Genomic DNA, 23,562 nt, shown 5'->3' on the forward strand with positions numbered 1-23,562 from the left:
AAATCAAGTAAAAAATCAAGTGAATAACTAATCGTGCTCTTGTGCGGTTCAAACACCTCAGAAAACAAGTGGCTGAGTGGGTCAGTCAGTTAAGGAGTCTTGCCTGCTCTGATATACATCCTTTCAAGGGGAAAGAAGAAAAAGAGAAGTGGACACTTCAAAAGAAGCAGAACTACAACATAAAACTTCGAAGACTCAGACCCTAGATCACATTTGGGTTTCTGCAAATGAGCTATTAGAAGGGGAAGTTGAGACCCCAAACTTTGTCATCTGACAAGCAGCCAAATGAGCTGTGGGAAAACGGGAAGCTGTGTAAAACTTCTGTCTGTGACCAAGATTGGGGGCCAAGGCCTGTGACCCTCCCTTCTGGGTGAGGGGACATCACCCAGGGAAAACCAAGGTCACCGGCCCTGGAGCCTGAAGCACCAGCGCCTGCCTGCTTGCCAAGACCAGTGTGCCCTGTGGGGAAAAGAAGAGCATTGGAGGGAGCAAGATCCAGTGGGAAGTACTACTGAAAGTACTCCCTGAGCAAGGCGTGAGAACGGCTGTGCACCAATCAGGTTGCTGCCATTGTGCAAGAACAGTCCAACAATGCCGGTGTACCAGGATAGGACAGTTGTGATATAAGCTGTGTGAAGAGCGCCTTCCAGGAAGTGCCTGGCCCAAATTGTTGTGCCATGGTGACCCTGTGTGCCAGAGGTGGCTACCATTGAACTTGGTTGGGCCAGGAGACTCATGTTCGCCACTATTGGCAACTCCGTATGGTATGAAGGGCTGCCGTAGTGAGGGCAATCACACCGGAAGAATCTGTGCACCGATTGTACCAAGGCAACCCCTTATGTCAAAAGGATCTACCTGGACCACTGTGGCCAAGTGCTCAGGTCGTGACCCTTACAACAGGATTACTGCCATGACTGGAGGGTGAAGCCCACAAACTGCACCTGACTGATTCCCCAAGGATCGCAAGGATGGTGTCCAAGATGTTTCACCCTCATTGGAGCTCAAACAGGGAAAGGGAGAATTCCCCTCCCCCTGCCTGTTAGGGGAAGAGTGACTTACCTTGTCTTTGCCAAGCAGGAGCAGCTCCAATCGCTGGATGAGCTGGGAGCAGTGCTCGGAGGAGAGAGGATGCGCCTGCTGGGTGCTGCATCATGAACTGCACATGGCCTGTCATCGCCGAACAGAATCTGGACTCAGGAGGACCCATTGAGGGGGCACTCGCTGCACCGCTGAACACTTCCATACAACCGGGCGGCTAAGACTGGACTGCTAACAGAGACCAACCTCAAGGGGAGTGTGTTATTACATAAGAGCATCGTAATTCCTTTGCACAGACAGAGTTAGAAATAAAATACTTATTTTTCTTATAAAATTAAGTATTGGACTGGACATTGATATATTGTTCATATTGTGAGCAGTTTCAGTTATGAGTCATGCTCACTTACCTGTATCAACACTTTCCCCCGAGGATGCCTTAGGCTGCTCAACCACAGCTACTACTGAGAGCCAAGTGCAGAAGGGGTACTTGGCCCAGTTGCTTAGTATCCATAGTGAGTTGGGCCCTGGACTACCCACAGAGTCCAGGAGAACGGTCACCCATGCATTCGTCAGTAGTACACTCAACTACAGCACCACCCAGAAACAAAAAGAAAACCTGCAGACCGTCGAGAACGCCTCTGCCAGACTCATCCTGAACATCCCACGCCGCAACCACATTACCAGCCAACTGAGAGACCTGCACTGGCTACCTATCAACAAGAGAATCACCTTCAAGCTTCTCATGCATGCCTACAAAGCCCTCCACAACTCTAGACCTGCGTACTTCAACCACCGCCTCTCCTTCTACTCTCCCACTAGCCATCTCAGCTCCTCCCAACTGGACATTGCCACTGTTCCACGGATCCGCAACACCATGGTTGGAGGAAGATCCTTCTCTTACCTTGTTATGAAGATCTGGAACTCCCTGCCTCTGCACCTCAGGAAATTTCCATTGCTGCCGCAATTCTGGAAGGACCTCAAGTCCTGGCTCTACGACTGAACCGCAGACCCAGCACTCCCCCCCCCCCCCTCCACACGCAGCGCCTTGAGACCCTCACGGGTGAGTAGTCACACTTTATAAGGTTCTGATTGACAGTTTGAGAAATAAAATCCTTCAACACTCTGGCAATGCTTCTGAAAATTGGCAGAAAATGCTGGGATCCCTAATATTTAGGAGCAAAGGATACATGGGTGGCATTTGCCATTTCCAATCTGCACCAGTACTGCAATAAGTCCAGTTTTTTTCCTTCTACACACTTAGGTTACACGCATATGCAATGGAGAACACAGGTTTTGAAATGAACCTCAACACCATGTTCATAGATCAGTTCAAGGATTTATGTATGGACAGATGATGGAGGCTTCCCAGAAGTAGGGACAGAGTGGTCCTTTCTAATTTCATCAGGGACCAGTTTGAGAAACTGGGCAAAAGGCTGGAAGCTGTTGCTAACTCTGGGGAGAGAACCATGGTAGGAACACAGAAAAAGAGTGTTATGGATTCAGGTTCTGGGATCCCCATAGCATACATATATCCCAGACACATGCAGAGTGTGTTTCCTAATACATTTTCCGGACTTTCACCAAGACATTCACCATCTTTAATGTATAGAATACCTCAGGTGTGTACACCCCCTCGAATTTAAAGCGTACAACTGTCACCAATTCCAGGAATAAATCTCTTGGGTGGGCTGAGTTGAGCAGACTCCCTGAGTTTGCAATTGGCAGTTCAGAAAGCTAAGGGGTGCGGGGGAAGATGAGATTGCCAGAGAGTTTGAGAGGGAGAAGCTAAGACTACCTCACGAGGAACAAGAGGAGAGGAGGAGGGAGAGACAGAAGTGTGCTCAGAAAGAGAAACTGCGAGAGATAGAGTAAAAACAGAGATAGATGGAGGAGAAATAGAAGGAAAAGAAATGAGAGCTGATAGGAGAAAAGATAGCCCTTGAGAGAAAGAGACAATTAGGATGGCAGCAATGACAACTCCATCTGGGATAGGTACTTCCAGTTCAGGTCAGGTTGTGGCCAAGGTTCCAAAAGATCTTGTGCATGTGGAAAGTCAGGATATCTTGGAATGGTTTGAGAGCTTTGAGGTCACTTGTGAGGCCCAGGCATTAAATGAGGTGTAGAAGGCAGCTGCCTTAATGATGCACATGCCATTGGAAGGGACAGCCATCACTAGGAGGAGGACTGTGGCAGACCAGATGGTCTATGAGCGAAAGAAAGAAGCTCTCATTAGGAGGTCTGAGCTGAAAGCAGCTCAATACATGCAGACATTCTGTGACTACAAAAGAGCGATGGTGTTCCGTTTGAGACTTGGAATCATGGTGTATTGCATGATTGGAATGAGAAAGTAAGAGGAATAGAGGCGAAGGATTTTCAGTCCATTAACTAGCTGATGGTGGCAGAGGAAATCAAGCAGGAGTGCTCTACTCCACTTAGGCAAAACCGGTCTGTTCGGACGGAGAGGGATCCAACAAAACTTGCAGTGTTAGCTGATAAGCCGTTGGCTATCAGGTTATACCAAGGGTTGAAGCAGCATAGTTCTAATCCAAAGGAGGAGACAAACTTTCCACAGACTGGTTCCAAACCGGAGGGTAAGAGCCAGGGTAATCCTAAAGGGAACCGTTGAGGGCTCAGGAAACATGGAAATTGTAATTGTGTGTCAGAGAAAGAGCATCATGAGAAAGAAGACAAAGAAGCACTTTTAAGTCCAAGGTGGCGACTTGCTTTAAGTGGCTCAAGGTGCAAGACTATTAGAGAGATTGTCAAGAAAAGGAACTTGACCCAGCGACATCTGTGATAGCAAGCATGTTAGACATGGGGGAGAGGAGTTGGCCTAACTGATAGGGTGGTCGACCTTGGAGCTGGGGAACCAGGTTCGAGTCTCTGCAGGGACGCGCAACATCCTGTGATTCTGGGCAAATCACTTAATCTCCCCATGCCTAACAAACAAGAATGTGTCCTCATGTAACGCAACTGGTGCTCGTGTAAAGCGCTCTGATACCCGATACATTTGGGTCAAGTTTGCGCTATAAAAAAACTCTGTAAACCAGTGAGGGACTGGTTGCGCTTAACGTAATAGCTATGGACATTTGGGTGAAGAAACCAGATTCTCTGAAGCACATTCATCCTAATGCAATGGGATATTTGAAGGAAGTTAGTATTAATAGGAGGTGAGTGCCTGCCCTGAGGGATACTGGAGCCTTTGCAAAATAAGCCGATGTGCAGTTCCTAAGTGTGTGGGAGTGTTCAGGTCTGTTATGTGGTGTCCTCACACACCCCAGAGGATGTCATGCTTCATCATTGGGCCAGCTCCTTGTCGAGCCAGCGCTGCAATGCCTGATGGGCACCCACGAAGGGGCTCTTTAGCGGAGATCTTTTTTTGATGAAGCCGTTGGGTGTGTGAGGGTATGTGGCCAGGGTAGTGTTGTGAGTGTGCCTTGTAATTTAAAATAGGTCTAGTGCTGCCCTTGTCAATAATTTTATTCTCGGGTGCACTCACCTAACTAAAAACTGTGAGGTAATGATCCTACAGGGTCTGTATGGTGCATGGGGTCGACATGTTTCTTGTCTAAATGAGCCCCCAATGGGTCTGGTGGCAATTCATCAGGACCATGATATATAGGAGAAGGTAATCTCAACTCTTACAATACCGCAATGCTGGTTCTTGATGTAGTGATGTAACCAGCGTTGCTGTTTTTGCACCAGGTCGATTGGCCTGGAGTATTGAGATCTGAAAAGAGAGTAGTGAAAGTGAAAAAGTATTAAAAAGGGAGAAGTAGTAATCGTGGTGTTAGGTCAGCCTATTGGGTCTCACCGGCCTACTAGTGAGAGGGCAAGGTGATGGATAAACTAATCCCTCGTAAAGTACTTCGGCGTACTGCTGAAAGTACTTATGGAGGAACGACCAGATCACGGCTGCATGCAGTGGATAACATATCATGTTATCTGATTGACAAAATCAGTGTAGAATGTGGATCCATCCTTCTGTAGTCGGTGCCCGTATGAGGCGTAAACGTGGTCGATATTAAAAATCACGGAGTAAATTGTTCGTTTCTTGGTAAAAACTAATTGAGAAGCCATAGGTACTTCCAAGTAACAGAGTCAATATCACTGCCAAATCGTGCCAATAGACAGACAAGGACAATACAGCATATATAGTAAGTGATATACAGAGTAGTTACCATATATGCGTGGACAACCAACGTGCAGAAACGGGGGGGTTGCTATCTCACCCGTAGTTTGTGCCTTGTGCAAGTTCACACACATAAATGAGACCCAAAACATAAGCACTGCATCACAATAAGGAGCGAATACTGTCATTCTTAGTTTCTAATGAGGCCATGGGAGAGTGTGATTAGTGCTATTTTAGCATGGTCGATGTTGGGCTGTGGGGCTACCCACTCACCCCTGTATTCTGAGGTCGGAGGTGACCGGGGTTTTCCAGCAGAGCACTTCCTTGCTCCTACTCTGTGGAGAGAAGAAGAGGAAACGCTGAGTGTTAAAACGTTGCCATTCGGGGTGTCCTTGTAGCTGGTTAGCAGGCTTACTCACGTAGGGTGGCGCTGCAACTAGCTGTGATCCTACCCTTGCTCTGGTCCCTGTGTGTGTGTCTCTGAGACCTGAGTATAAGTAAGCCCGCGTATTAGCGTCCCAGCGTGATGGCGCTAGAACGCCAAGTGAGGCGGCCATCTTGGTAATGAACTTTATTGAGGCTACGCTGTGTTGCCAGTTGTCACTGTGAATGCGGATCTGTAGCCAGGTGACTTATGTGTTCTATTGTACTGAATGATGATGTGACCTTTCCCATGCCCATAATCTGTTTGTCCTGCGACTAGGGTGGTTGCCAGTAGCTTTGTGTGGCACCATTTTGAATGATAGTGAATAAGCCATAACAATGCCGGCATGTTACTTAGAGTGGTTGTATATGGTTGTGAATGTTATTTAATTCGTAACTACCTTGATGTATTACTCCATATTGCATGATGCTTAGTGTGTATAGTTGTCACTAAGTGTCGGTAGTCCAATGCACAAGCGGTCAATAAAGGGGCAGGGTTCTTATGCCTACAAAGTATGATGGGAATAGTTACACAGAAAGTTGCCAGGGTACATTGATATCATCCATGGTGCTTAGTGTGTGAAGTAGCCACTAAGGACTGGCAATCCCATTTACAATAAGCCGTCAGTATGAGGGAAAAGGGGCAGGGTTGTTATGCACAAAAAGTGTAATGGGAATAGTACCACAGGAAGAGGATGCCAAGGTATAGTTATATGGGAGTAGTATCAAGTTCGATTCAGTTCCACCCAAGGGATATCATCGTTGATGCTGTGATTTAGGATGAAAGTTTAAAGATCCAGTGTTGTTCCTTACTGAATAGCGCCTCCTTCCATATTTGGGGGTGTGATTCTAATATTGTCCAGTGTAGGTCATTTGTAGTGTGGTTCATTTCAGCGAAATGGGTGCACATTCTGGTGTTGGTCTTCCTACACCTTATATTGCTCTTGTGTTCTGTAATTCTAGTTTTCACAGGGCGTGTCGTCATTCCTATATATTGGAGCTGGCAAGGACAAGTGATCAGATACACGCAATTGCGCGTGTTGCAGTTGGTGTGTTTCTTTTGTGTCCACCTAGAAGTGTCAGTAAGCGCAACTGTTTTTGTTGCGCTTGTAAGAGGGCAGACTATACCTGTCTGCAAGAGTAGTGGCCTGTCACAGGAGGTAGGTTCCACAAGCTGCTAAAAAGCAATGGGTTGTGGCTATCAGTGGGTTTTTGAAGGTTTTTGTCTCCAATCTGTTTGCTCTTAGACTGATCACAAGGTCCAGGAAGGGTAGTTCCAGATCAGATATATTGGGCGTGAACCATAGGTAAAGGTTGAGGCTGTTGACACATGTAACAAAGAGAGGGATTGTATCTAGCCCTTCTTGCCAAAATACCAGGACATCGTCAATGTAACGATGCCTTAGAGTGATGTTATCGTTATAGGGATTGGTGAGAGTGAGGACATATTTTGACTCAAAGTGTGTCCATTGATGTCCCTTGGGTTTGATGGTAAATGCGGTCCTCAAACCGAAAATAGTTCTCAGTAAGTGCTTTATTGGCACACTCCATAATGAAACTTATGGGTGTAGGGGCTGACCAATTGGTGGATCTCAGGGTCTCTTCCGCAACCTCCAGTGTTGTTAGTTGTGGTATGTTGGTGTAGAGGGCCTCTATGTCTAGGGTGGTTATTACATCCAGCTGAGGGCCCTCCACATTATGCGCTTCAATCAGGTTCAGGACATCCCTCGTATCTTGGAGGAATGTAGGGGTTTCCTTTACTAGTAGCCTGAAGAAAAGGTCACAAAATTTGGAGAGAGGTTCCAGGACTGACCCAATACCCGATATTATGGGCCTCCCTAATAGTGATCGGATTCACTTGTAAATTTTCGGTGGGGTGTAAAAGTAGGATACTCTGGTTGTTATTTGTGAGGAACTCAGGCTCATTTTTGGTGATCCACCCCTGTGAAACGCCGCTGTCACCATGGACCTAATTTTAATGGCCAGACGTGTTGTGGGGTCTTCCATCAAGGGAGTGTATCTTCTGTCTTCTAGTTGACAGAGGCATTCGGTCCTGTAGTCTGTCGTAGACATGATGACAATGGCTCCCCCTTTGTCGGCCTCTTTAATGGTGATAGAGGTATTATTGGCCAGGTTTTTAATGGCCCCATTTTCCTGCCTTGAGGTATTGTGGAATGTATTGTAAGTGAGGGTAACCGCATTCTCCTTTAGGACTGCCTTCTCAAATGTGAGGCTCTCAGGTGGTACCATGCATGCACTTGGGGTGAATGTGGACGGTTTTCGTACACCTGAGTCTACTGGTGGTGATTCAGGTTGGTTTGCGAAGAGGGACCTCAAGCGAACTTTCCTGAAAAAGTTGTGTAACTCACAGTTGGTTCTGAAGTCATTGGTCCTGGTGTCGGGACAAAGCCCAGCCCTTTATGTAAAACTTTTTTCTCTATATCGCTGAGTTGCCTCGTGGAGAGATTAACTACTAGCTTCTCTTCCCTGACGCCTGAGTTCCATGTTTTGTTGTTGGGTTTGGACCTGCCACAGCACCTGCTTTCGTGGAGCCTTTCACACCATGGCTGAGGGGAAGTACCTTAAGTCTGAGGAGATGCCCTCTGGAACCAAGGATCAGACTACATACAGGATTGGGTGCCAGGGGAGAGAGCACGGACTATCTGCTTGCCAGGCTTGAGATTAAACTCCATGGCAAGGCCACCATGATTGATGTTGGAATAAGGAAAAAGCAAGGAGCTGGATGTCTCTTGGGCAATATTTTGATTGTTCTTGGCTTGGTGCCAGGATCAGAAGCCTTATGGCTTGGAAGAAGTCAGTTGTGTTAAACAGAGCACATGCTGCACATCAGCTTCAGAATTAGACTGGGATCATCTCGGATTTGCACGGACCATGATAAGGTAGTTTGCAGTAAAGTGAAGACTCCGGGAAGATAGTGGCCATGGAGGTCATTGCTTCTGCTTCAGAGGAGGAGGAAGATGAGGCTACTAAAGCAGACCATTTGCCGAAGTCTGGGTTGCTTTAGGAGCTGAGGGGCTTGTTAGTAGTTCTGTGGCCTACCTGGGAAGAGTTCTGCAAGCCACAGGAGGAGTGCCCTACACTTGTGTGATTTCAGAAGGTAGTCCAGGATCAGGTCAGCAAAGAAGTCATCAGAAAACACTATATTAGCTGGGAAGATGGTCTACTTTATAGTGAACTGATAAATCCTGAGTCAGGAACTAGCAAGAGGCTTGTGATTCCATTAGTGCACAGGAACTTGTTGTCACTGGCCCATGAAGTGTCCTTAGCCAGAATTGAAAAAACCCAGGATAGGTTGGATCCTTTGTTCTACTGACCAAGGATGCGCAGAGATACAGAATGGTTCTGAAGAGCCTGTCTTGCTTGCCAGATGAGTGGTAAGGCAGGAGGGAAGAGAAAGAACTGTTAGAGCCTCTACCAGGTGTAGATGTTCCGTTTGAGCGGGTGAAAATAGACATTGTTGATCCATTTGACTGCCGCCTCAGTCAGGCAACAAGTACCTTAGTTGTGGTGGTTCGCGCCACCAGGTACCCTGAAGCGGTAACTCTGAGGAGCATTACTGGAAAGGTTGAAGCAAGAGATCTCCTAGGGATTTTTTCTAGGGTGAGATTTCCAAGGATGGGAATTTCCGACTGGGGAACCAACTTCTCTCCTTTTATATGAGAGAGAGGTGGGAAAAAGCTGGTGTGACATACCACTTCTTCACAGTGTCCCACGCACAGACCAATGGTTTGGTGGAGTGGTTTAACAAAATACTGAAGATCATGATGGGAACTCTGCCAGAGAACCTCAGGGGAAGTAGGATATTTTCCTGCAATGTCTCTTGTTTGCCTACTGAGAGATTCCGATGAAGGGAGTAGGATTAAGTCCCTTTGAATATTCTGTATGGACACCTGGGGATGAGTTCACTCATCTTAGTAAGAGAAGGGTGAGAAGGAATCGCAGTGTCTCCACAGAGGGATGTAGTGGACAATGTGATTGACCTCATGAAGCTGAAGGCAAAATGCATGAGTCAGGCAAAGGAAATCCTTCAGACTAGCCAAGGGATGATGGAGTAATGGTAAGACCAGAAAGCTATGCTGACTGGGTATCAGGAAGTCAAGGAGGTGTTGGTGCTGAAACCTATTTGTCCCAGGACTTTGGAGGACAAATTGTGTGAGTCATTCAAGGTAGTTCAGTAAGTGTACAAGCTAATTTACTTGGTGTACACAGGAGCCACAACGGGAACCTGAGAGGGTGTTCCATGTGAACAGGCTGAAGCCTTCCCTCAGGAGAGAATACACAGGGAATGCCATGGATATGGCAGAGGATGTTGAGAAAGGCAGAGAGCCTCTTCCTGACTTACAGCATAGTGACATGAAGGATAACACCATGGGATGTGTTAAGTTAGCTCCAGAGTTAACGCCTGAGCAGCAAAGAGAGTGTAGAGAGGTCCTGGGATGATTTGCCAAACTTGTCTTGCTGACTCCAGGGTTGACACCTCTCTGTGTGCATGATATAGACACAGGTGAAAATCTTCCAGTGACTGGCAGAATGTACAGAATTTCTGAACAGGTTCAGGGATGCATTAAGGCAGAAGTTGCTAACATGTTGGACCTTGGAGTCATTGAGAGATCTCGTAGTCTTTGGTTTTGTCCTGTGGTTCTAGTACCAAAGCAAGAGTCTACTGACTTGTGGTTCTGTGTAGAATACCAAGGCCTCCGTAAGGTAACCAAAACAAGGGCCCATCCAATCCAAAATGTGGATGAGCTTGTGGATCAGTTAGGTGCTGCAAAGTACTTGAACAGTGGGTATTGGCAGATCGCTTTCGCCCCAAATGTGAAGGAGAAGACAGCATTTTCTATACCAGAGGGTCTGTATCAGTTTAAGTTGATGCCCTTTGAGCTGAAAAATGTTCATGCCTTTTTTCAGAGCCTGGTGAGCCATGTTCTTGCAGGGTCTGAAGATCTCTGTGTAGCCTAATTGGATAGTTTGATGTTCAGCGATTTGTGGCAGGACCACCTGAGGCACTTGGAATAGGTGTTGACAAGGTAAAGCAATTGGAACTGATCCATGAAGGCAACTAAGTGTCAGATAGGGTAGTACTCAGTAGTCTACATTAGGTATGAGGTAGGGAACGGGAAGATTAGTCCGATGGATGCCAAGATTCAGTCTTTGAGAGAGTGAAAGGTACCTACAGGGCCTTTTAGGACTCACCGGATATTACAGGAACTTTGTCGTAAAGTATGTAAGTATATAAGCCCCATTGACTGCTTTCACCTCATGGAAACATCCCAGGAAAGTACTATGGGCTGCAGAGTTTCAACAGGCATTTGAGGAAATGAAGAAGGCAATACGTACTGCACCAGTACCAGTACAGACATTTATTCTACTGATGGATTCAATAGACAAAGGAGTTAGAGCGGTGCTAGATGAACTGGATGTCAAAGGTAGCCTTTATAAGTAGGAGACTACTACCCAGAGAGAAGAACTGGGCAGCTATTAAGAGGAAGTGCTATACCATAGTGAAGGTCTTGTGTAAGTTCCGCCCATATTTGTTTAGCACTAGGTTTGTGGTGCAAATAGGTCATAAGCCACTGAAATGTTTGATAGTTATGAAGGGAGAGAATCCCAAGTTGTTGAGATCGTCTATTTCTTTGAAAGGGTTAGACTTTATGGGGAAGCATAAAGCTAGATTGACCCACTGGAATGCTGAAGGGACTTTCCTGCCGGTTTTACAGATGTGACCACCCAACCTCTCCAGGTTAGGAGTTGGTTCGGGGTATTCCGATCTGGGAGGAGCATCTGTTGGGATGGAAAATTCCTCTGCATGGTTAAAGACATGTACCCCTGCTCTGAGTGCCCTGTACTGTTGTCTGGATTTCATGAATATGGTATAGTACAGTGTATTTAAATCTTTTCACATATTTAATTCTGTAAAAACAAAAGTGCAGAGTACCACGGAAATACATTTAAAATACATTGCAAATACCGTGCAACTATCAAAAAGTAATAATTAAAACATTTCCTAAAAAATACAATACTTACTAGGTACCTACGCAGTACTGAGTTTGAGGCACTTGGCTCTCAACTATTCATTGATGTCAGTCATAGCGTTCTTGAAGTTCTCTCTAGTGGTATCCATGTCTTTGGTGAGGGAGAGTATGAGCTGGGTGTCGTCTGCGTAGGAGAAGATGTTGAGACCGTGGATGTGGGCAATGGGTACCAGCAGCATCATGTAGACATTGAACAGTGGGGGGTACGCTGCAGATGATGCTCTTGGGGACTGAGCTATACAGTGGGAGGCAGAATATCTGACTGCACCTGTTGAGAAAAGAGGATAGTAGCTTGAGGGCACTGCGGTGGATGCTGATGCTGGGAAGTCTTTGGATGAGGAGGTGGTGGGAGACTGTGTCGAAGGCCGCTGATAGGTCGAGGAGGATCAGGGCTGATAACTCGCTGCAGTGAAGGATGGCTCAACGAAGTCCGTGGTAGCTATAAGGGCGGTTTCAGTGCTGTGGTTTGAGCAAAAATTAGATTGGGAGGGATCGAGCCGGTGGTTGGATTCCAGGTAGTGTGTGGGTTGACGGCTTTCACCAGAACCTTGGCCGGGAAGGGGAGGGGAGGAACAAGATGGGGCGGCAGTTCTTGAGGTGGATTTCTTCAAAAGTGGTTTGACATTAGTGTGCTTCTAGGATTCCGGGAAGTTGGCGGATCTGTAATCTAAGTTGATGATGCTGGTGAGCAAGGCTCCAATTTCTTATAGTCTGAGGTTGAAGGAGTGGTGTGTGCAGGGGTTGGTTGGGGCTCTGGAATGGATGGAGGACATGATGGATGTTGTCGTTACTGTGCAGAGAGGTGTCCAGTCAGTCAGGAAGTAGGGCGGGAGGATGGTGGGAGGAGCGGAGATGTCAGTCTGCGGCAGCAATTGAGGCTGGGGTTCTTGTAGATGTCGACAATCTTGGTGTGGAAGAAGTTGGCGAGCTAGTTGCATAGGGACAGGGAGGGCCGGATGGTGTTTTCGATGGCGTCTGGGGAGTAGAATTCTCTGACAAAGCGGAATACTTCTTTGATGCAATTGGTGGACTGGAGGCAGGTGGCGAGTGCAGTTTTCTTAGCTTCTCTAATGGCATGGTGGATAGGATTTGAGGGCTGTCCTGAATTCTGTGCGGTCGCCGGTTCAGCATTGTCTCTCCAGAGGTTTGCATTTGCGTATTTCTGCTTTGAGTGTGGTGGTGAACCAGTTGGCATGCTTGTTGGACCCTTTGTTGCAAAGTGTTTTGATCGGAGCGATGGAGTCGGCGCTAGAGGTGATCTATTCTGATAGGTGGACAACACGCCACTCCAGTCTATGACACTTAACTCTGCTCTACGAGACCCCACTCCACTGAACTCCACTCGATTATACTCCACTCTACTACACTTTATCCCACTCCACGCCACTGTATCATACTCCGCACTATGCCGCTCCACTGTCTGACAATCTAGTCCACTGCACGCAACTCCACTCCACACACTGTACTACACTCTAAGCCACTCTGACACTCTACTCCACTCTATGACTATTCAACTTGCGCCACTGTATGACACTCAATAACATGACACTCCACTCTACAATACCCCACCCCACTATATGACATGATACTCAACTCTATGAAACTCTCCTCCACTGTATTCCACAATACTCCACTCAAATGATACGCCACTCTACAACTCTCTACTTCACCCTACTCAACTCTACTCCACTCTAGGATAGTCTACGATATCCTACTCTACTGTACGACTTGACTCCACTATATAAGACACCATGACACTACACTATATAACACTTTACTACACTGTACAATATGCCACTCCACTTTACTCTACGCCACTCTATTCCATTTAACACTCCACTCGATGACTCTGGACTCTACAATTTAAAACACATTTTTATTAAAAAAACATTGAAATTGAATGATAAAAAACAAAGATTAAAGCTTAATTATGAAAATTTATGTTTCTTATACAAAACAAACTTAAACTACACAAACTTTAAAAATTCTAAAATTATTGTTATAGCATTCATTTACAATTTATCCACCACCTTCAAATTAATGTAAGTAGCACACCTTATTACTAACTCTCTTCAGCTCGCTAATCAGACAACACTAACCAACCCACCTTACAATGTACTGTAGTGTACAGATGAGATTTAAAGGAAAATGGATCAAACAGGTAGCCAAGATTGGAGAGGATATAGAGACACTGGCAAGGCCATCAATACTGGTCTTAGATTTGCCTTTTAAGTAACAACATTTCTTATTTGAACGGACAAATTATTCACAGCTGCCAAAAGTCCTTGAACTTGATCCATTTTGCCTACCTGCCTAAAGCTGCTGCCAGAGCACTGAAACACTTGTCTGAATGTCCCTGCAACTGACCTTTTTTGGGAGCCTATGGAATAAAGAGGAGTTAATATCATTCACAAGTTCAATTTATAGTGTAACCCATTTCGCCACAAAATGAGGACCCAATGACGGTAGATGGGAATCAGTATAGATGTATTACAACTTCAGAGCCCAGCTGATATACATTAGTTGTAAAAATATGTTGTAACACTACAGAATCCCTACTGGCAGACCAAACTGTCTGACAAACTTAAGTCTCAAGAACATGAAACAAACAAGACATTTAGTAATGGCAATGCAGAAGATTAAAAGCAGAATTTGATTGTCAGAATATGAGTTGCATTCCTCTTGCCTAGGCATAGGTGTATCTAAATTACCTAACTAAACCTAAACTACATAGTATGGTTGGGGAAACCTTAATTAGATGCAATAAAGCAGAAATGTGCCAGCATTGTAGAAAGCCTCTTCAGACGTTTTCTCAAAATCAGAGGTATTGTATAGCATATAGCTACATAACGGAGAAAAAGCAAAGAGGTCTGTACTCCTCGAAGTCTAAAAGGAATCTAACCAAAGCTAAAGTGTGATTACAAATTAAATTCACAAAAGAACATTCAAGAATCTCACATGTTTCATTACTTTCCACCTTCACAAAATAACACTTGACAACTACCCTGGAAACTCCTTTTTTTTTTTTGGTCCACACATCAGAACGTCCCTGGATTCCTCCCATCTCCAGATACAGCACAGACAGTAGTCCTCCCATTTAATCATTAGGGCCTCCCATCCCGCCAAAAGTACTGCTCCCAAGCCACACTATATCTCATGCACAGTGTGCCTTTCTCTAAATATGAGATCATACAAATGCACCTGCAGAGGAGAAAAAAACATTGAGACCCAAACAAACTTTCACATTGAAGGTTAAACATTAAGATTCAAATGTTAAGGCCTTTGGTCAAGTTAACATGGCAAGCATCTCAGTATACATTTAAATGCATGGTTACATAAACATATACAATTGTAAAATAAATGCAGAATACTATTCAAATGAATAAGTGACTAAATAAGAGTTAACAATATTATTCAAACCACACAAATGCAGACATATATGAACTGCAATCTTATGACACTGTAAGGAAAACATTAGTATGCACACTCTTATAAATGTCAGGATTATACAGTCAATGCACTTAATGTATATGGTCAAGTGCACCTCATTACATTACAGATTTTAACTGACAGAAATACGTTAGACCATGTGTACGTATATATGGCATGGTTAAAACATAAAAGGGTGGAGCTGAAATTACGCTGCCCCAGTCCCCCCCTGATGGTGAATCAAGCCATAACCGATTAGGATCTGGTCAGATGGACCAGCTAAAATCTCATCTAACTCTACATACGCTCTCTTTCTGTTCAGTACCCGTCTAACTTTCATGCACTTATATCCCTTAAAGATCACAACTAGGAATCCATCCTCATTGATGCTTGTTTTCTGTCCAGGGAAGACCTGGCTTGGCAGTTCGGGTTGGACTGTTCCCATGAGGAATAGGGTCAAGACTGATTTGCATATAGCTGGGTCTGAACTGAGGTGGCGAAGTGAGCTAAGGAATGATGATGGATTCAACCCAGATGTGCGACTGGGGTGAGCGTCTGAAATGTTTCAGCGCTCCCTCCATCCTCTCCTTGTGTTTGCTTTGTCCACCTAAGTAGGCAGGGTATGCTAGGCGTGGGTCCCTTGCTCACTGTGCCACTAGATTTAAAATAGCCTGGCTGATGAGGAGTGTTACCCAGAAACCAGTCCCAGGATGCTTGTTTCCAGTCCAGTGAGGACCTTGCTTGGCAGTTCAGGCTGGACTTTTCCCATAAGGAACAGGGTCAAGCCTGTTTTGCATATGGCTGGGTCTGAAGTGGGGTGGCGAAGTGAGCTAAAGAATGATGATGGATTCGACCTAGATCTGTTACTGGGAGTGAGTGTCTGAAAAGTTTAGGCACTCCGTTCATCATCTCCTTGTGTATACTTTCTCATTACCATGGGTGACTGACCATTATTCTATGGGCCCCTTGTCAGTTCTCTCTCAGGCCACTCCATGTCTATTTTACATGCTGTCCACAAGTCACTAAGGACAACAATTTCAAATAGAGTATTTAAATCAGTTCACAAAACCTTTTACAAATCGCTCAACTTGTTTGTATCATTCTACAGGCTTCTCTCTCAACCAGGGAAAATCTTGCTGAATGACATAAGATCACTCTACTCCAAGGTACATGAACATAACCTCCACTGGGTACTTCCCTTAAACAGAAATTTGGAGCATCTGTTCCCCCTTACTTGGGAGGAGGCGGTTCCCCCATAGATCTCTTGGGACCCTTCTTTTTCACTCATTTACCGTCTCACTTACATAGGGCACTCCAAGTCTGATTGCTTTGAATCAATTCCCAAACTTCATTCCTGGTATTCTTAATCACTCTATTTCCTTATCACTAAAACGGAGTCAGTAACTTTTCTGCAAAGCTTCAGTCTGATACAGATCTACTCCACATTTCTGAGATACCAAAGACAATTTATTGTAGGCTTGACTAGCTCACCTAGTACCATCCTTACTTATAAACCAAAGTTCACTTACCTGATAAGGGTCCAATTGGGCCAATTCAAGACTTCCACCTAATGTTTCATCCAATTTAAGTTTTAGCTTACCTACATCCACCGGGTTTACCCCCAATGATGATTTAATTGTTCCTTGATTCAATTCTGAGCTTCCTATCTCATTCGAAGTGGCATTAACAATCTTAAACCATTTGTATAACAGCAGAGCACTAAAATTTGACTACACTCCAGGGGCTATGGGTACTGCCTCCTCTCTATGGGTGCTACTGTGTGCTTTTAAGGGCGGCACCCAAGTAAGCGTACCTAGATCGGGCAACCCCAGGAATTACCTTAAAGGTTCCAACCCTGTCTGGTTCATCGTCAAATTTGTACTCTCGCCACAAAAGGTACCTCGCATTACTTGGAACTAATGGGTCAAATATTCCCACATTCGAGCTTGCAGGAGCCTTCTCTGGGGCTTTCGGCTTGGCTGGGTCAGCCAAATTATGTCTTATATTCCTTGAGGAATTGGATTATATATAGAAACCACAGGACCAATGGTAACTGGGCCAGTGAGAACATCTGGAACGTTGGGAGGTGTGGAGGTACGGGGGACACAAATCTATGGATCTCCTCCTATCAGGTTTTGATTCACCTTTATAGGGGTGACTCCCGTCATACTAGGGTTCACACTTATTGGTGCAGTAGCCACTCACGAATTTCCATTTCGATTAGTGCTTTCACCTTTCATTAATTGGGTCTCATTATACGGAGGTGGGCGTTCTGAAAACAACCTTTAAGAAGACTGTTGTTAGTCACAGTCACTATTTTCATCTCTTTCATCTTGTTCCCTTGACTCGTCCCCTCTTTCTCTCTTTTTCTTCTCTTTCCTTCCCTTCTCGAGTTCCCCACTCATTAACGCAGGATATAATTTAGCTCTCTCTTTCATGTCAGTTCTCCCCTTCCTCTGTTCTGCATCCCACCTTGCATTTAGAGCGAGTAGGAACTGCCTTTCTAGCTCTTCCCTCATACTTTTCCTTCTCTCAGGCTTGAGTCACGGGCTCCCAAGCATCGAATGCTTCAAACTGTGTACGTTTAGGCTGTGGTTTAATCTCATATAATATCCTCCTTAAATCTTCAATAATTGGCACATTAAATGTACCATAGTGTGGAAATGCAAGTGCACCTTCTTGCTCAGTGATCTTATGCCTTTGTTTAAGCCAAAAACAAGTGTGGAGCACTACATTTATCGCCATGTAATGACTCGCAGTATCCTTGGTTGGTGCCTCTTATCCTTCTCTAATAGGTATCATCACTTCTACCCATATCAAATCTGATATGACTTTAAAGCATTCCATTTTCAAATAATAATGTCAATAATTACAATTAGAATTTCGCTTCAGAGCAGGAAATAAGTTTACTCATGATTCACGTTTAGAATCAACAACTAATACCAGTGCTGCACTCTGTGACGTAGACAACCACTAACAGCGCAGCTTTACACCAACTGACCAATCTCAGCGTGGCACACAATGACATCACTCCTTGCACTAGTTCACCCTCCTTTACAATTTTAGCAAACACACTCTTTAGCACTATGCATGCAAAATAAATATACAAGTCAATTGCAACAAATAACTTTGTCTGCTCCATTAAAGAAATTCACAGTATTCAACCATACAAGAAATTGTGGGGAATAACACTTTCTGACCTGCTCAAACACACTCCAATGAGACCTTGACCTACGGAGCCTCACCTGATTGGTACAATTTCCCCCTGCGCAAAGGGCGTACTAATCACACTGTGCTTTCACACAAAGATAAGTGCCCCTATCTCAACTGGGATCTCGACGATGTCTCACCACAGGCACCACAAAACTTTAGCAGATAATTACAATACGGTGTCTTCTACACTTTTCAATATCATCCTGCGATCTTAGGCCACATTGGACCCAATAATAACTTCAACTTCTCCACGTTAAGTGCCTCATTCACACAACATTCAAAACATCTCCACCAAACATCATACAATCTCCAGGAACACTGCTAGCTAAGCATACGTCACAGGAACTTGCAACCCTACACTTACACCTCTGTGGTTACAACTCTTTCTCGAACTGCTCGAACTCTGCTGGTCTTACACACCAAAACATGGGTTCTATTGCTGGGAATGGGTCCGAACTATTCTAACAATGTATCCTAACTCCCCCTATTCCAGGCCCAACCATCCTTGCTTTACTACATCTACTACATCCAATGTACATGTAGCGTCATGGTTGAACATGGCCCCAACTGCAAAAACTGAGTAAGAGAAATTTCAATAGACTACGACTGCAAACAATATGCGGTATTGTGTTTGAAAGACTGTATTGAAATCCTTGCCCTTGATAGACAACATAGACATGCAATACCTTAGCTATACATGGACTGGGAGAAGTTATGGAATGTTTCCTCATTTAATGCCTATGATCAAGTTATTAAAGTTTTTTTAGCCCTGAAGAAGCCCAAATCTTGGGCGAAACACGTTGGCTGCGCAGAACTGCTACTTTATAGTCAAGAAGGAATAAAAAAAATCATAACAAACAAGGAACAGGCCTCTCGATTCATTCTTTTTGTTATTAATATAGCAATGTGCTTTTACATATATTTAAAGCTGCCTCTCTGCCACATATTGTATAGAATAATGCCACACAACAGAGAAAAGGCAAATATATCAGTACCCTTCGAAGTCTAAAATAAATCTTGCCAAAGGTATAGTGTGATGACCAATTAAATCCACTAAATAAAATTTGGGAATCCCATCTTACATGTCTCCTTTCAACCGTCACATGGTAAAACTTGGCAACTACACTTGTAGCTCCTTTCTTGTGGACCGCACATCAGAACGTCCTTGGATTCCTCCCTTCTCCAGATACAGTATAGACAGTAGTCCACCCTTTGTTTGTTAGCGCTTCTCATCCTCGCCAAAAGTACTCCTTCCGAGCCTCACTATCTCTCATAAACAATGTGCCATTCTCACTTTGCAACCCACGCAAACTTTCACGTTAAAGTTTAAACACTAAGATTCAAATGTTAAGGCCTTTGGTCAAGTTAAAGTGGCAAGCATCTCAGTATGCGTTTAAATGCATGGTTATAAATATACGTACAGTTATAAAATAAATGCAGGATACTTTTCAAAAGAATACGTGGCTATATAAGAGTTAACAATATTGTTCAAACTACACAAATGCAGATATATGTGAGAACTGTACTCTGATGACACTGTAAGGAGAACATTAGTATGTACACTCATATAAATGTCAGGATTATACAGTAAACCTACTTTCTGTATCTGTTCAAGTGCACTATATTATGTTAATGATATTAACTCACCCAAATACATGAGGCCATGTGTACTTATATATGGCATGGTCAAAACAGAAAAGGGTGGAGCCAAAATTACACTACTCCAACGCATTGGTGTTGCAAACTATCAATCACCGGCATTGCAGTAGCTGGACTTCTGGCCATCATGATATGTAAGACTAGGCCTGATGTTTCCCTCTGCCATCTTGACCCTTAAGGAAAACAAAATGGGTCAAAGGAGGAGGAGAAACAGCATTTGCATAGAAATTCCTAGCTTTTGTGAAAAATACCTCAAAGCACGCTGAGTCTCAGATGCATAAATTAGGAAAATAATATCAAAGGTGTTGAAGGAAGGAATTACCAACCAAGCAAGAGCAAAGAGCCCACCTACAAGCAAAGTTGTGCAACCCTAGCAACGTAAGTGGATTTCTTTTATAGGCTGGGTGAAATTGATCAGGAAGAAAATTACAGGATGTGAATAACTGCCCTGTCGGAATGGGAAATCTGAACAAGGGGTGAAAAGGAGGCAAACAGACTTCCCAAAAAGCACAAAGGTTGGATTTATTTGCAATCAATTCCAATTCAGATCAGTAGAATGGCGTCTTTCTTCATAATTCAGCACAGAGAGTTGCTGAGCGCTCTGCTAGCTGATGTAATGAGAGCGTCTGCTGCTGCAGCAGAGAGTCCACAGCCCAGGAGAGTCCACAACCATGCAGTGGAGGGCGGTGACATTCTAAAGTGGATGGGCGGGCGAAGCAAATATTTTAATCCAGTGACAGGCATTGTGATAAACCAACAATTCCATTAGGCTAAACACTAAAGCTTTCAATCATGGCTCATTATGAAATGGACCATGATTGAGAGCTCTGGAGTTGAGGCTGAAGACAATACGATTTTTTCACAGTACTTGTCAGTGGGTCAAAAAGGTAAACATAACTTGTGGGGTAAAAATGTTTACTTCTTACCCACGCATCTTCAGTGTTCTTCTCCAGGCAAGCGCGAGACCCAGAGCCAACTCCCCTCTATCAATCCAGACATTATTCTCTTACTGCTGATAGTATTAACCAGCATAAGAGAAGCACCAGGATAGGTTGGAGCGAGCTGGTTCGGCGCTCAATGAAGCACTGGGGCCCTGTGCCTGCTCTCCATCTGGCTGCCTAACATAGCTCAGGTCGGAGAGGTTTAACCCCTTCGCTGTGGCGGAAATTCCGCCGCAGCGCTGGGGGGTGCGGGGGGTCAGCGCGGTGGCGCGGTGCTCATGACGGAGCCACTCCGTCATGAGCCACGGTTGGGCTGTGCTCATGACGGAGTGGTTCCGTCATGACTCCGCCCACAGCGCTAATCGCCCGCACATGCGGGGAATTGGCGCCGCATGGGCGGCGCGGCCGCCAACGGCCGCAGCATGACGGAACCACTCCGTCATGAGCACACGGCAACCGTGGCTCATGACGGCGTGGTTCCGTCATGAGCACGGAAGGAGTTAAAGTGTGCATAGCAGCCTGGCTGTCGCAGCACAGACGGCAAAAACGACATCTGCCCTTTAAAATGGTGTTGGCATCACTCCCTCCCTGTAGCTGCCAGTCAGCAGCAATGGCCCCGCAACGACCTCACATACCGCTCGGGCTGGCAGCAGTGAAAAATAAAATGGTAATAAATTAATTTTATTACCCTTTTATGTTTCATGTTTGCTAAACAGCACCCCATTCGAGTTGGCATCATGCCATAAAATGTCCATGGCATCTCAGGCAAAGGTAGGGCTGGCGTCAAGACTTTACATTAATATGGATTAAACTGCAGATGGTGCCATACACAAAAATGTTTCGAATGCACTGAGGTAAAGTTTCTTTTGTATCAAACACACAAAAAAGTGAAAGGAAGAATACTTTCAAATGGTCTGAACAACTAACAATCCCTCTGGTTAGCATTCCACCCCAACCCATCATTTCTCGTCCACTCTGCCGTAAAGACACAGAGGCACAAATTATACAAATCAGTGCTGACCCTGCATCTCATGAGAAAGCCTATTCTGTTCTGGACTGCCATAAGAAATTTCATAAAATATGGGACAGATGGTTGTCACAACACAACTGATATGGAGGTGGAAGATTGAGGAGAGGAGGAGGTATCTGCAACATGTAAAAACATTTCCTATACTCTGTATTGGACCTTATACTCAATGCTTGGATATGTATGCACAGATTTGTTGTTGCTTCATCATAATAGCAATAAACAAATGTCAATAAAAAATCTGCTCTAAAGAAAAAAATGGCAACAAGAACAAACATGACAGCAGATCTGTTCTAGCTCATCTAAATGGTCAAAAAGAGGCTTCATTTTAAAATATCTTACAGGGTGAAGCCACATGCTGGAGAGATCTTTGTGTGCCCAGCAATTTTAAAGAGGTTCTCATAGTGCTAAGAAGTTGTGGGAGAGTTTTCTGATTAGTTCATTCACAGTTTTGACCCGTAAAATAGCATAGAGAATTAATGTGCTTGTTCGAAAACACATTGAGTAACATGCAGATCACATATTTGTACTTTATGTAGATAGGTAGCGGGCTCCTGCTTTTGACAATTAGGTCATTTTGTTACTTCGTAAGTTGCAATCCTCCCAATATACAACACAGCGATCTATTTACCAGCATCAAGGAGCTGCATGCAAACTGTAAGTCATGTGTTTAGATGATTATCGTTTTCTTCAATATTTTGTTATTCTAAGATTGCAAAGAAGGGCTGCTCTGGGAAATAATACATTCTTGTAATCACAGACGACTCCAATCACTGTGTTATGTTTTACATCCTGACTTTGTGTTTCTCCTGGCCATTCACTCTTGACAATTATCATGTTCACAAGTACGGACGATGTGCGATTCTTGCACCTTTTAACCCTCATTGTCTTAAGTAACATTTCCTGTATATTGATTTACACACTTGTATGATTTATATTGTCTGTGTGTGTGATGTAAAGCACTCAAATACTTTATACTGGGATGAGTAGTGCTGTAAAAGAATTTAATAAAAATAAATTAGTAGGCGTCATTTAAATCATTATTAGTGTAATTACTCATACACACAGATGAATGTTGAATTCTTACAGTGCATCCACATCTCTTACATAGGGGGTTGAACAAAGTCAAAAGCATGCCTCCAAGCCATAGTTTCTCTAACGTAATTGTGAAGTAATAAGCTTCGTCCTTTGTTTCCTTCCATTTCATTGGCATCTAGTTTAGGGTGACCAGGTGTCTCGGTTTTTCACCAGCTAAAATGTAAACGTCCTGGAGGATTTCAGGAAATTTAGCCCATGTCCCGGTTTTTAAAGAGGGTAGACGGGAAACGCCGGGAGGGGCTTTTTTATGTTTTACAAAGCAGGGATAGTTAGTAGTTGTTTCAAGAAAGAAATGTAATTAACAGGCAATGATTTTTAACTATATTTTAAATTCTCAACTTTTTTGATATGTTATATTGTAATCTTTTTAGATAAGTCACTAAGGGCCTCATGTAGGTAGCGAAATACCGGTCGGTAACGGCCGAAATTCGGTAAATATGCCGTTACCGACCGGTATTCAGACAAGTGAGATGTAGGAGTCCAAAAACCACTGTTCGGTAAATATGAGGCGGTAAATACCGATTCATAGTTACCGAATACATAATTAAC

Source organism: Triturus cristatus, chromosome 3_2, assembly GCF_964204655.1.
Source record: "Triturus cristatus chromosome 3_2, aTriCri1.1, whole genome shotgun sequence".
NCBI classification, from domain to species: domain Eukaryota; kingdom Metazoa; phylum Chordata; class Amphibia; order Caudata; family Salamandridae; genus Triturus; species Triturus cristatus.